The 15,308-nt window shown below is 39.5% G+C and overlaps 1 long non-coding RNA gene across 1 annotated transcript; it reads left to right on the top strand.

Annotated features, from left to right (window-relative positions):
- LOC126600299 (uncharacterized) lies at positions 1–12,308 on the top strand. The gene is made up of 2 exons (XR_007615413.1): positions 1–59; positions 11,592–12,308. It is a non-coding gene; the product is annotated as an uncharacterized LOC126600299 (long non-coding RNA).
- Positions 12,309–15,308: the final 3,000 nt, after the last annotated feature.

Genomic DNA, 15,308 nt, shown 5'->3' with positions numbered 1-15,308 from the left:
GATGAAATTGAAGACCTAAAGATGAGGATTCCTACTTGAAGTAGGAAAGTTAAGCCAAGGTTTCCTATTTTAGTTTGATCTTTCCTAAATCCTAAATGTCCCTAAGTTCCAGCAACATTGAAGGTTTCTTATGCATTTTAGGACACAAATTAAGGGTTCCTTGTACCATAACAAACCTTTGCCGTGCACTCCATCCATGTTTAATTCTTGCATCAATCATCACTTCACTTTCACCTTTGAATCATTTCAACACCACTCCATTTACCCATGCTTTGCATCATTACTTCACTTTCACCATTAAATCATTTCAACACCACTCCATTTTACCCATGCTTTGCATCATTACTTCACTTTCACCTTTGAATCATTTCAACACCACTCTATTTTACCCATGCTTTGCATCATTACTTCACTTTCACCTTTGAATCATTTCAACACCACTCCATTTTACCCATGCTTTGCCTTGCACTTCCTCTATAAAAGGAAGTGTGTGTAACATAAATTGAGTTCATACTTTGTTAGATCATTCACTCCCATTTCAACACAACCTTCATCCAAACACATCCATTCATCTTCACATCCATTCCTCCATACAAACAAACCTTCAAACACTCACCAACACCTTGTGCCGTAGCAAAGGAAGGGAAGCAAAGTGCTTGGACGTGCTTGCTGTCCAACTTGGATCGTTGGAGCGTTTAGGTGTTTTCTTTCTTTTGTTTCTAATGTTTAAATTCATTTCCTTTCGTTTTGTTGTAAATATGAGTGGCTAAACCCCTCTTGGCTAGGGGTGATTTCAAAGCCATGATTATGTGTGCAATATAATTTGATAAATTCCAATTATGAACTCTTTAATCGTGAATGCAATTGGCTTAACTATTTGATTGATAACTTATTTGTATTTGTTAATTAAGGGTCGACACTTAATTGGCATGCATAAATCCGTTGCTAGAATATAAGGAAGTTTCACATAATCGTTACAAACTTATACTCACATGTAGTGAAGGTCGCTTATAAACGATCGCGTTAAGTTCAATTCCTAGCATGAGTGACATGATGTCATAGTTGCAAGTGCTTTGTCAATGCTTATGATTTTCATTAAACGGAATGATCTTTGATTGTATCTCTATTATGATGTCATGTAGGGAACTTTAGAAGAATGTTTTGGGTTGTCGAATGATGTCATCCAATCCAATAAAACAAGGAAAATCTGAGAGTTAATTAGTGATGTCACGGTTAATTTGGAGCATTGTCGTTCATAATTCAATAAAGTAGTAACTGGAAATCGAGTTGTTTGCATACATATCGTGTGTGGAGAAAAAGCCTCTAGCTATCCCATCCATCATCTTATTTCTCAAATTTGTTTTACAATCTATCTAGTTTTTCATACTTGTTTGTTTGTTTCAACTTCGTCCAAAACTCAATCCCCCTTTACTTGAGTGTGTCTAATTAGTTAGAATCTATTTTAATTTGTGTTTTTAAATGTTTTGATTCAAGTAAAAGTCAATTTTCGTCCAAATTCATTCCTAGTGTCTAGTTTAAGTTTATTTAGTTGTTTTAAGCTGTTTTGAGTATTTTAAGTTTGCTTTGAGTCTTGTGAGTCTTGTTAAGTGTTTTTAAATTTAGTTTTATGTTTTTGAGTCAGTTTAGAGGTTATTAGCAAGCTCTCCTAATCCCCGGTCCAGAACGATCCCTACTTATACTTGTACTACAATTGTCAAAAGAGGGTTAAATTTGTGTGTTAAGATAATTTTCGCATCAAGTTTTTGGGGCCGTTACCGGGGATTAGCAACTTTGCCAATCCTTTATTATTTCTTTTTGTTTATTTTCATGTATTTTTGTTCCTTGTTGCTGATTTTACTTGTTTTATTGTTTTAGGTGGTTTATGACTCGAAGTTCTCAACCTGTTCATAAGCACATCTTTGAATTTGACGACGATTTTGAATGAACTTTGAGACGAGCAAGGAATCAACAAGATCCCCAACTATCTCAACCTGCACCAGATCTTGAAGAAGACAAAGTAGAAGAGCAAGAGGAGGCCACGGCAAGGACTTTTGAAGAAGTCCAAGATATGGCAATAGACAATCGAACAATCAAGGAGCTTTCCGCTTCAAGATTGGACAATGCTCTGCCTTTATGCATTCAATATCCAAGGGCGGCCCAAAACAAGATCGACGAGTTTGAATTAAAGTCCAGTTTATTGCATCATATTCCTAAGTTCCATGGGTTGTCCATGGAAGATCCTAATAAACATTTGAAGGAGTTCGAGGTTGTTTGTTCGAGCATGACCCCTGTGAATCTTGATGGGAGCATTCTGAAAATGAAAGCTTTTCCCTTTTCTCTCTGGAAAAGGCTAAAGATTGGTTGTATGAGCTAGCCCCCGGAACTGTCACATCATGGGAGAGTATGAAACGGGCATTTTTGGAGAAGTTTTTCCCAACTTCTCGAGTCATTCTACTACGCAAAAGGATTAGTGGCATTCAGAAAAACCAAGGTGAATCTTTTCCCACTTACTATGAGTGATTTAAAACCCTTGTTGCTTCATGTCCATAGCACCAGATGAAGGATGAGCTTCTTCTTCAATATTTCTACGAAGGGCTTGTACCAATTGAACGCCAAATGTTAGACGCCTCAGCGGGATGAGCTTTGGTGGACAAAACACCTATGGCTGCCAACACCTTAATTGCTAATCGAGCATTGAATGCTCAACAATATGAAGGTGTTGGTTAAAGAGATAACCCACGACATCAACAAGTTAATGAGGTAAGTGCTATTTCTGAACTTCAAAATCAAATGGCTAATCTTACTACTCTTCTTTCACAGGTGGTTGAAAAACCAAAAGAACAAAGTGTAGTTGCTTGTGGTGTGTGCTCAATGAATGGACATCTCACGGATAAGTGCCCTCAATTGATCGAGAACGGAAGGTGGGAATCTGCCAACGCGGGGGTTTTGAGAGTCAAAACCAACCAAGGAATGATCCGTTCTCGAATACATACAATCCAGGTTGGAGAGATTATCCAAATTTCAAATGGAGGGAGCTCCAACAAACCCAACAACAAAGTGCATTCAGACAACAACCTCCGGGATTCTATCAAAGGCCGTATGCACCCTCACAACCCCAAACACAACCTGTCCAAAATAACTCAGGTTTGTCTTTTGATAATGCTCAAGTTATTCAGTTACTAACTATGTTGGCGAAGGGTCAGGAAAATCAAGCCAAAGATATGCACAATTACGCCAAGGAAGTGCAAAATCAAGCTCAAGAGGTGACTGAATTGAAGAGACAGATGGGACAATTGGCTGAGTTCATGGGGTAATTTAGTAGAGAGCCAGGTAAGTTACCTAGTTCGACGGATGTGAATCCAAAGGGAGGCTTCGAATCTGCCAAAGCCATCACCTTGCGAAGTGGACAAGAAGTTGGATCTGATCCCAGCCCATCTAAATCTAATCAAAAGGAGGATGAAAAGATGCAATCTGAGGAGAAAGAACAAGGCCTGCCTTCGGCAAGGATTGAGCAATCGTTGCCGCAGCCACCTACACACCCTAATTCGACCACCAAAGGTAAGTTGGGTTGAAATTCCATGACTTCTAATTCCATTCCAACCAATGCATCATTTCCTCGCAAGTTTATGCAATCAAAGAAGGATGAGAGTGACAAAGACATCCTTGACACATTTAGAAAGGTGCAAGTCAACATTCCACTTCTAGATGCAATTAAACAAGTCCCCAAGTATGCTAAGTTCCTGAAGGAGTTGTGCACTACAAGGAAGAGGGCTTCAAACAAAGAGTTGGTAAGGGTAAGTGAGAATGTCTTAGCTGTGTTGCAACGAAAACTACCTCCTAAGTGCAAAGATCCAGGCATTTTTACAATTCCTTGTGTTATAGGAAATACTCGCTTTGAATCTGCCATGTTAGATCTAGGTGCATCAATAAATGTCATGCCTTATTCAATATATGCATCTATGAACTTGGGAGAATTAAAAAATGATGGAGTGATCATTTAATTGGCCGATAGATCTAATGCGTATCCAAAAGGTGTTTTGGAGGATGTTTTAGTGCAGGTAAATCACCTAGTCTTTCCAGCGGACTTCTACGTGCTTGAAATGGAAGACTCGAACCATTCCTCTCAATTACCAATATTACTTGGCCGACCATTCATGAAGATTGCCCGTACAAAGATAGATGTATTCAAGGGAACATTGACCATGGAATTTGATGGGGAAGTTATTGATTTCAATATTTCTGATGCTATGAGATATCCTCATGATGGTCACTCTTGTTTCTCTATTGATGTGATTGACTCTTGGGCGCAGGAATTCCTTGATGATTTGAATGAGGATGCACTTGAAAAGACTCTCACGCAAAGCATTGGACTTAAAAACGAAGGGTTAGCACTTAGGCATGCACACGGCAACAACAAGGAACATCTTGCCGTGCCTATTCAAGAAGAATTGGTGGAGATGGTTGCTGCCCTAGAGTTAAATCCAAGGCATATTGGTAAGTCTCCTAACCTAATTTCAATTCCCATTTCGACTAACAAGTTGATTCCTTCTGAAATCTAGCCCCCTTCCCTAGAGCTTAAACCATTGCCTAACCATTTGAAATATGTGTTTTTGGGAGAGCAAGAGACGCTGCCCGTCATCATCTCTTCTTCACTCACTGCACAAGAGGAGGACAAGTTGGTGAGGGTGCTTCGGGAATACAGAAATGCCATTGGGTGGACATTGGCTGATATTAAGGGAATTAGCCCTACCACTTGTATGCATCGAATACTCTTGGAAAAAGGAGCCAAACCATCTAGAGAAGCACAACGCCGGCTCAATCCACCCATGATGGACATTGTGAAGAAGGAAATCATCAAGCTACTAGATTGTGGAGTGATTTACCCAATTTCTGATAGCCATTGGGTCTCGTCGGTCCAAGTTGTTTCTAAGAAGTCCGGAGTCACTGTGGTAAAAAATGAAGATAATGAGCTTGTGCCCACTTGAATCCAAACTGGATGGAGAGTTTGTATTGACTATCGAAAGCTCAACGCTACGACAAGAAAAGATCATTTCCCGCTGCCCTTTATTGATCAAATGTTGGAAAGGTTAACCGGTCATTCATTTTATTGTTTTCTTGATGGCTATTCGGGTTATAATCAGATTATGATAGCTCTCGATGACCAAGAAAAGACTACCTTCACATGTCCCTTTGGTACCTTTGCTTATCGACGCATGCCATTTGGGCTATGCAACGCACCAGCCACATTCCAAAGGTGTATGGTAAGTATTTTCTCAGAATTTGTGGAAAAGATAATTGAAGTGTTTATGGATGACTTTAGTGTCTTTGGTGACTCATTTGATGCATCTTACAACGATGCATCGAAACTAATCTTGTCTTGAATTGGGAAAAATGCCATTTTATGGTAAAACAAGGTATAGTTTTGGGGCATATCATATCAGAAAAAGGGATTGAGGTGGATAAATCTAAAATAAATCTTGTACGTCACTTACCCTCTCCCACTTCGGTGAGGGAGGTTCGTTCTTTTCTTGGCCATGCAGGATTTTATAGGAGATTTATCAAGGATTTCTCAAAAATCGCCCAACCTCTTGGCCGTTTACTCCAAAAGGAAGTAGCCTTCGAGTTCAACAAGGAGTGTGAGACCGCTTTCAAAACCCTTAAGGACATGTTGATGTCGGCCTCCATCATCATGCCACCAGATTGGAGCCTTCCATTTGAGCTAATGTGTGATGCATCTGATTATGCCATTGGTCCTGTTTTAGGCCTAATGAGGAACAAACAGCCCCACGTCATCCATTACGCTTCCCGGACACTAAATGATGCTCAATTGAATTATTCTACCACTGAGAAAGAACTTCTTGCAGTTGTATTTGCTTTAGATAAATTTCGTTCATATTTACTTGGCATTAAAGTGATTGTATATTCTGACCATGCAGCGTTGAAGTACCTCCTCACCAAGAAGGAGGCCAAACCAAGGTTGATTCGTTGGATGCTTCTACTTCAAGAGTTCAACATTGAAATAAGGGACAAAAAGGGGAGTGAAAACATGGTGGCTGACCACCTCAGCCGTTTGGTGCACGAGGAGGACTCCTTACCCATTCTAGAGACCTTCTCCGATGAGCAATTGCTGTCCCTAGAGGTAAGTGAGCCTTGGTATGCTGATTTGGTCAATTATTTGGTCACAAAACAAGTTCCTAGCACTCTAGATAAATACAAGCGTGATAAACTCAGAAATGATGCACGATTTTATGTGTGGGATGATCCATATTTGTGGAAGTATTGTCTTGAGCAGATTATTCGTAGATGTGTGCACAATTCCGAGTTCAATTCAATTCTTGCATTTCGCCATAGTTATGCATGTGGGGGTCATTTTGGCACCCAAAGGACAACCTTTAAGGTTTTAGAGAGTGGTTTCTATTGGCCTACATTATTTAAGGATGCTAGAAAATTTTGTATAACTTGTGATATAAGCCAAAGAACAGGTACAATCGGTGCCAAAGACCAAATGCCGCAAACCCCCATCTTTAATATCGAGATCTTTGATGTATGGGGTATGGATTTCATGGGACCCTTTCCGCCCTCATATGGTTTTACTTATATTTTGCTAGTCGTTGATTATGTGTCGAAATGGGTGGAAGCCAAAGCCACCCATACTAGCGATTCTAGAGTGGTGGCAGATTTTATCAAGGCTAACATCTTTTCCAGATTTGGCATGCTGAGGGTGTTCATAAGCGATGGAGGCTCCCACTTTTGCAATCACACCATTGAGGCGCTGTTTAAAAAGTACAATGTGAAGCATTGGGTTTCCACGCCATACCACCATCAAACAAGTGGCCAAGCCGAAGTCTCGAATAGAGAAATCAAGCAAATCTTGGAGAAGACTGTTGGGCCAAACCGGAAGGATTGGAGCTTGCGTTTAGATGATGCACTATGGGCATATCGCACTACCTACAAAAAACCTCTAGGGATGTCTCTATTTTGAATAATCTACGGCAAGCCGTGTCACCTACCTGTGGAACTGGAGCACAAAGCGCACTGGGCTGAAAACATTCAATTTGGACTTAGATGCTGCTGGAATGAATAGAAAGCTCCAACTGAATGAACTTGAGGAGATACGGAACGAAGCCTATGAGAATGCACGAATTTACAAAGAGAAAACAAAGGCGTTTCATGATAAAATGATTTAGGGAGAAACATTCTCAATTGGACAGAAAGTGCTACTATTCAATTCTTGTCTACGATTGTTCCCTGGTAAGTTACGATCTAAGTGGATTGGGCCATTTGTTGTCACTAATGTTTTTCCCCATGGTGCAGTCCAAGTTAAAAGCTTAAGGAACGGCGACGAATTCAAAGTGAACGGGCATCGTTTGAAGCTATACTATGAGAGTGATGTGGGGCAGATTGTGAAAGAAATCTCACTTAGTGTCGTGGGCCCTATCCAAGCTTAGAAGGAAGTTTCGTCCGGCTGCAAGACGTTAAAGCAAGCGCTTCTTGGGAGGCAACCCATGTTTTGCGTTCCTAAAAACCTTCCCTTTGCTGCAATTTTATTTTGCCATGATTGTCATTTTTTTTGTTGCTTGTTTAATTGTTTTCGTTGTGGGTTTATTTTTAAAACATTGACATATATGCAAGGTATTTTACATTAAAATTCATTGAAAATGAACAGGAGGTAGAAAAATACAAGAGGGAGCCTTCACAAAGGCTGCTTAGGAGAAGTCTCAGTAGTCGGCGGAGCATTAGCAGTCAACGGAGCCACAGAAGGAGAAGGTATCAGAGGTTGATCATTTGGAGTTTCACTAAGCGGTACAGCCCCAGAAGACGAAGGCAACTGCTGTTGGAACAAACCCATAAACCTCTGATGATCAAGTAAAATCTGACCATCAGATTCCTGCATCTGGTCAATCTTCCTCTTCATGTTTGTAGCATAGTTATGTGCAAGCTTGTGCAACTGTTTATTTTCATGCTTGAGCCCTCTAATCTCTTGTTTGAGACTCATCACTTCAGCCGCCAATGATTCAACTTGATGGGTTCGAGCAAATAGACGTTGGGCCATATTAGACACAGAACCCGCACACTGCACATTGAGAGCCAGAGAATCCTTAACAGCCAACTCATCAGACCATTTGGAAAGTAATCTGTTATCTTTGGGAGTGACAAGGTTTCGGGCCACCACCGCAGTGGTCATATCATTCTTCATCACTGAATCTCCAACGGTAAGAGGACCAGTAGGGGATATGAAGGATGGGCGCCATATGTTGTCTGGAGAAGGCATGGATGCCTCTTCACCAAGGTTCAAGTCAAAACGACGGTCGGAGGGGCCAGACATTATCAAAGGTGTTGAAGAAAAAAAGAGGTCGGACAAACCGAGATCTTAGAAGTGCAATGAAGGGAGTTTCTATGGGCAGAAATTCAAGTGTGCTTAGAAACGAACTGCTTATCCTCTATAAAAAGCAGCACTTGACGGGATTTCAGAGATCGAAGAGGCGAGCTCAGAAATCGAAGAGGTCAATTCAAAAATTGAAGATGCGCTAGCTTTCTCAAAAGCTGGGCTTGCTCAGAAACCACGGGCCATCCTCTATTCCAGATTTGTCCGCACTTGTCACATGCAACCTCTGCACTTGACGGAGCTCAGAAATCGAAAAGGCAAGCTCAGAAATCAGAGAGGCATTTGCTTTTCCAGACGTGTCAGCATCTGTCACATGTACACTCAGCCTTGCGGAAATTACGGGCAATCTGTCAAAGATTTCTGGTGACGTAGAAAACACGTGAATATTACTATTCAATCATCCAACGGTTTCTGACAAGAGTGAAAGAATAGTACCGGTTATTAATTCATATAAATGTTGACCTTCACCCCCCATTGCAAGGCAGACATACATAACCCTTTTTCATCTCCGAGAATGCCTTCCCAACAAAGCCTCTCGAGTCACTCAGTGTTCCTTATTCCTTGGGATACCTTTGCAAACAACCCATCAAAATTAAAAGTATTTCATATCATGAAGGTTGAAAGCAAGAGTATCTCATATCATGCTTTCTCCTTGTCCTTCTCATTGTCCTTGTTTTCATCTGCGGGACAAGGAGAAAGAAAGCAATCAGCCAGCACTTGGTATCAATCTTATGATCTAGAACTGACTGCCTGGAACCCCTTCCTGATTGTTTACCTAGCCTTGCTCTCGAGTACTCATCTTCAACATCTTATGCTTCCTCTTCGTCTACCACTTCTGCCTAGGGAACAGATAAGGGAAGTGAAAATGATACCTCGAAGCAAGTGGAGACAATGTGCTAATTCATCCTCAGCTAGGGACAAGGAGAAAGAAAGCAAATGGTCAGCACTTGGAAAGATTGAAGAAAGAAACAGACCATCACCTTTACCTCGTGCTTGCCTACCGTACAGAAGAAACAAGCAATGAAGAATGTAGACTGTACAACCAAGGAACTCTGATATTCCTCACTCAGAATTCCAAACTAGTTCGAGATCAAAGCTGTGGAAAGTCAACAAGATCATCTATCTCTAAAACCAGATTTGCATTCTTAAACTCTACTCTCTCTGGTTTTTACTTTGCTATACTTGTCATGTTTATTCGTTGTTTGTTTGTTTGCTTGTTTTTGTGTGAGTTTATGCTTGAAACATTGAGGACAATGTTTGATTTAAGTGTGGGGGGGGGGGTAACCAAGTTGTTTTGCATGAAATTCGTAGGAGTTTATCACCCATTACTTCTAGTGTTGTTCCTTGCTGTTTTTAAGTGTTTTTAAGCTGTTTTGGAGTGTTTTAGTGTGTTTTGACATAAAAATCCGAAAATCTCATAAAAATTTGAAAAATTGTTTTGAAAAACCCAAAAAGAGAGTTGTTTTTATGTGTTTGTTTATGTCTTAGGGTACCTTCCAACACAATGATGAGGATTTGGTTTTTTAATTACATGATTGTTAAAGAGAGTTATAAACATGGATGAAAATTTGATTTACTCCTTGGTGTATGCTTGGTTGTGGTTATAATTTATGAATTCACATGCAATTATAAAGGAAAAATCAGTTTTTGTAAGATGCTTGAAGGAAGGAACTCAAATGAACGCTACAACCTTGTGAGACTTGAGCCTAAACATTTATTTGGAGAGTTAATCATCTATGCATCATTGTTTTCTAAAGTCGTTGCATGATCTCATTATTGTTTTCTTGGTTGCTACTTAGAAGGCGTTTCATCATTTAGTTCCAAATGCTAGAACTCATGCCTATTTCATTCAAAGCATGCTATTGATTTGCATAACACATATTCAAGATGAAGTTATGTAGTGACCACCAAAGCCAAATTGCCGTGCCCCTATTTCATTATGTGTTTAAGTTTAACCCCATTGAGCCTTGTTAAGCCTATGTTCTTTGTTAATCCACACTATCCTTACCTAGCCTAGTTTTAGGACCATCCATACCCTTGTTCTTGAAGCATAGTAAAGCATGACTTAAAATGAATTTTTTATTTTTTTTATTTATCAATGTATGCAGAAAGCAAGTGTGGGGGAAGTGATTCTTGTGTGTGTGTGTGTGTGTGTGTGCCAAAGTCCTTAATAAGGTATGGGGGGAAAAAAAAAGAGTGAAAAGAAAAAAGTTTGTTAAAAAAGGGTCCAAAACATTGAATTCGGCCCTAAGTGTTGCTTGAATCTTCCCTTTGTGTTTAAAAGTTAATTTCTGCATTATTAAGTGAATTCCAAGTGTCTATTTCATTACTTTGCCTGCTATCGCTTTAAGAATGTTTGCTATCCCTATCATTTCTTTGTTAGCCATTACCCCCAAGCCCCGTTACAACCCTTGACTTCAATCTTGAGTGTTGTGTGTTTCAATTCGTGGAGTTTGAAATTGGTATGAGCATATGGTGTCACTGGTTCTCGCATCTAAGTAGTAGCATTCCATTCATGAGATCATATCTAAACATGCTTATTAACTCCAGAAATTGCTTTCTTTGTTATAACATATGTGAGTACTAGTCTTCCATGTTTACATCAATCTGCTCACATATAACTAGTGTAAGGTGTGTAGTCAGAAAATGTGTGTGAAAATAGAGAGTATCTTGTAAGGAATTGAGCAAATTCTCTAAGGCATATTACTACATTCAAAATATCGTTTTAATTGGTTAATTGCGAACTAGTAAGTGGTGACTGTAATTAAGTATGTGCTCAAGTGTGAACATGACTAAAAGCTGTGGGAATGATGATTTTTAACATGTCATGTGCATTGCAAATCCCTGAGGCAAATGTTGGAAGGTTAAGTTATGTTCTGTTTGTTTTGATTCGTTTGTTTCTTTTGTTTTGCTCGAGGACTAGCAAAAGCTAAGTGTGGGGGAATTTGATAGGAGCATATTTATGAGACTAAGTTAGCTTGTTCTCATGCATTTATGTTGTTATTCCTTAGTAGTTTTAGTGTTTAAAGTCATTTTTGTGCAATTTCAGGTTCTAAGGACAAAGTATGCAAAAATGTGCATTTTAGAGCCTTTTGGAGCAATTTTGGGCTTGGAATAAATATCACATGCTTGGAACTAAAGGAATGGACGAAATTGAAGACATAAAGATGAGGATTCCTACTTGAAGTAGGAAAGTTAAGCCAAGGTTTCCTATTTTGGTTTGATCTTTCCTAAATCCTAAATGTCCCTAAGTTCCAGCAACATTGAAGGTTTCCTATGCATTTTAGGACACAAATTAAGGGTTCCTTGTACCATAACAAACCTTTGCCGTGCACTCCATCCATGTTTAATTCTTGCATCAATCATCACTTCACTTTCACCTTTGAATCATTTCAACACCACTCCATTTTACCCATGCTTTGCATCATTACTTCACTTTCACCTTTAAATCATTTCAACACCACTCCATTTTACCCATGCTTTGCATCATTACTTCACTTTCACCTTTGAATCATTTCAACACCACTCCATTTTACCCATGCTTTGCCTTGCACTTCCTCTATAAAAGGAAGTGTGTGTAACATAAATTGAGTTCATACTTTGTTAGATCATTCACTCCCATTTCAACACAACCTTCATCCAAACACATCCATTCATCTTCACATCCATTCCTCCATACAAACAAACCTTCAAACACTCACCAACACCTTGTGCCGTAGCAAAGGAAGGGAAGCAAAGTGCTTGGACGTGCTTGCTGTCCAACTTGGATCGTTGGAGCGTTTAGGTGTTTTCTTTCTTTTGTTTCTAATGTTTAAATTCATTTCCTTTCGTTTTGTTGTAAATATGAGTGGCTAAACCCCTCTTGGCTAGGGGTGATTTCAAAGCCATGATTATGTGTGCAATATAATTTGATAAATTCCAATTATGAACTCTTTAATCGTGAATGCAATTGGCTTAACTATTTGATTGATAACTTATTTGTATTTGTTAATTAAGGGTCGACACTTAATTGGCATGCATAAATCCGTTGCTAGAATATAAGGAAGTTTCACATAATCGTTACAAACTTATACTCACATGTAGTGAAGGTCGCTTATAAACGATCGCGTTAAGTTCAATTCCTAGCATGAGTGACATGATGTCATAGTTGCAAGTGCTTTGTCAATGCTTATGATTTTCATTAAACGGAATGATCTTTGATTGTATCTCTATTATGATGTCATGTAGGGAACTTTAGAAGAATGTTTTGGGTTGTCGAATGATGTCATCCAATCCAATAAAACAAGGAAAATCTGAGAGTTAATTAGTGATGTCACGGTTAATTTGGAGCATTGTCGTTCATAATTCAATAAAGTAGTAACTGGAAATCGAGTTGTTTGCATACATATCGTGTGTGGAGAAAAAGCCTCTAGCTATCCCATCCATCATCTTATTTCTCAAATTTGTTTTACAATCTATCTAGTTTTTCATACTTGTTTGTTTGTTTCAACTTCGTCCAAAACTCAATCCCCCTTTACTTGAGTGTGTCTAATTAGTTAGAATCTATTTTAATTTGTGTTTTTAAATGTTTTGATTCAAGTAAAAGTCAATTTTCGTCCAAAGTCATTCCTAGTGTCTAGTTTAAGTTTATTTAGTTGTTTTAAGCTGTTTTGAGTATTTTAAGTTTGCTTTGAGTCTCGTGAGTCTTGTTAAGTGTTTTTAAATTTAGTTTTATGTTTTTGAGTCTGTTTAGAGGTTATTAGCAAGCCCTCCTAATCCCCGGTCCAGAACGATCCCTACTTATACTTGTACTACAATTGTCAAAAGAGGGTTAAATTTGTGTGTTAAGATAATTTTCGCATCACACTGCTAGAAGCAACCTCCACATGCTGGGACACTCCACCAGGGTACTATTGTGATTCACCAGCTGAATATGGCGGATATGGAATATAACCTCCAGAATACTGAGGATAACTACTCTGCTGATACTAGTCTTGTAGATACTGATACTGCCCTGTAGAATAAGGAGCTATATCGCCCTGGTAATGATAGCACCTCCACGACCCGCCTGGGCATAACCATTAGGTCCTGGAACTTGCTGGGTCAGCCCTGGGGGTGGTAAGAAAGGCTGCTGGGGCCTCTGCTGATTCTGAGGACAATGCATAGCTGGATGCCCCAATTGACCATAGGTAAAACATCCGCTACTGCCTCGCCTACATTCCCCAAAGTGCCGATTATTACACCTACGACATAAAGGTGCACCTGTGTCACCAGAATCTCTCTGCCTCTGAAATCGAGGACTTCCAAAAAATCTACCACTTTTTATCTAACCAGTGGAACTCATACCCTACCCCCGTTAGAAGAACTGGAATTGGCTCCACCTCTCTTAAAGCTCTGAGTTTTGTGAGGTCCCAAAGATGATTGACCCTTACTTTTATCATCTTTCTTCTGACTTCCAACCTTTTCTTCCTCCTCACTGTCACTAGGCATATCCATAACAAAATCTAATAAAATTCCTGATAAGTAGCATAGGGAGTAGTGGTCGCCATAGAACGCCATTTCTTTTTAGTACCCAATCTAAAGCGACAAAGCATCTCAACCGGATTAGCAGCAACCTCCGAATCATAGCGGGACAAGTCAGTAAGCCTCCTATAGTACTCATTAGCTGACATCTTTCCCTTCTTTAGATGCATGAATTCTTGCTTCTTGCGATCTATATACTCTGGAGGAATGAATCTCTTCTGGAATAACTACTTAAAAACTTCCCAATCAATAACTTCCTCTAGAATAACTGATAAGACTCATGTCTCCACCAAGATATGGGTTCTGAACCTAAAAACCAGGTAGTCGTCTCAACCCATCTATCAGGAGGAAGACTCATCTGACTCTGTATCACATGGAAAGTTTTCTCAATATGATTAAGCCATCGCTCTACTCCTTCATGTCCTTCATTACCCATGAAATGATTCAACTTCAGATTATACACAGTCTCCAGAGAAGTCCTTTGGGGATGACAAAGTGAAGACTGAATAGCATTAGCTATAGCTTCATCTAACTGAGCAATATTAAGAAAACTAGGCTCAGCTGAAGGACGTGGCTCTCTACGAGGTGGCATAGTTTTGACAGAAGACACCAAAACAATTAGAATATTCACAAGAATATGCAAGATTGCCAAACCTAGGGTCTGATACCAAACTGACACACCCCGACCTAATTCGAGGCATATTGGCCGTCATGTGAAACGTAGCCATGTGTACAGTGCGGAAGCAATAATGATATAAAGAAATGTGAATAAATAAAAACCAAACCAACTAGAGCACTAGATAGGGTAAGGTGCAAGACGAGAATAAGTGTGATTACACAATTAGAGCATAAGTAGCCTAAGTGCAGTCCAGCATGACGAATACTAATTATACAACACCCAAAGGTGATCCTACATTGGTGAGAATATATCACAACTTCCGTCGAATCCTCATAAACCACCAACAATCACTCATACCTAAAACCTGGAGAGGCGCAAAACAGAAAGTGCGAGTGGGCAAAAACAAAGCTTTTCAAAATCATTCCATTTATCAAAAGTTCTAACCCCTCGCTGTAAAACCTGTATACTTTCCTAGAAAATAGAATATAATCATATTTATATCAAAACCATGCTCAGAATAGCGATAATCATAAGTATACCATGCCAATATCTCAATGCAATAGAAAGTAACTCAGGTGAAATAACATATCAGCTGGATCCACCTAAAATGGCCTATATGGGTGAATCTATAGCTCAACAATTATTCCTACACACAAGTCGGAACCACCTATAGTGGTCTGTATGACAGGACTGGGTGTAAATAAATACGCTCAAGTGCTACGATCACGTGAAGACTGTGCGAATAATCGTAAGTCACCTACAAGTCGGAACCACCTATAATGGTTTGTATGACAGAACTGT

The sequence above is a fragment of the Malus sylvestris genome, chromosome 14 (assembly GCF_916048215.2).
Source record: "Malus sylvestris chromosome 14, drMalSylv7.2, whole genome shotgun sequence".
In the NCBI taxonomy this organism is placed as follows: Eukaryota; Viridiplantae; Streptophyta; class Magnoliopsida; order Rosales; family Rosaceae; genus Malus; species Malus sylvestris.
The sequence above is the reverse complement of the archived record's forward strand: the minus strand, read 5'-3'. Positions and strand labels throughout refer to the sequence as shown.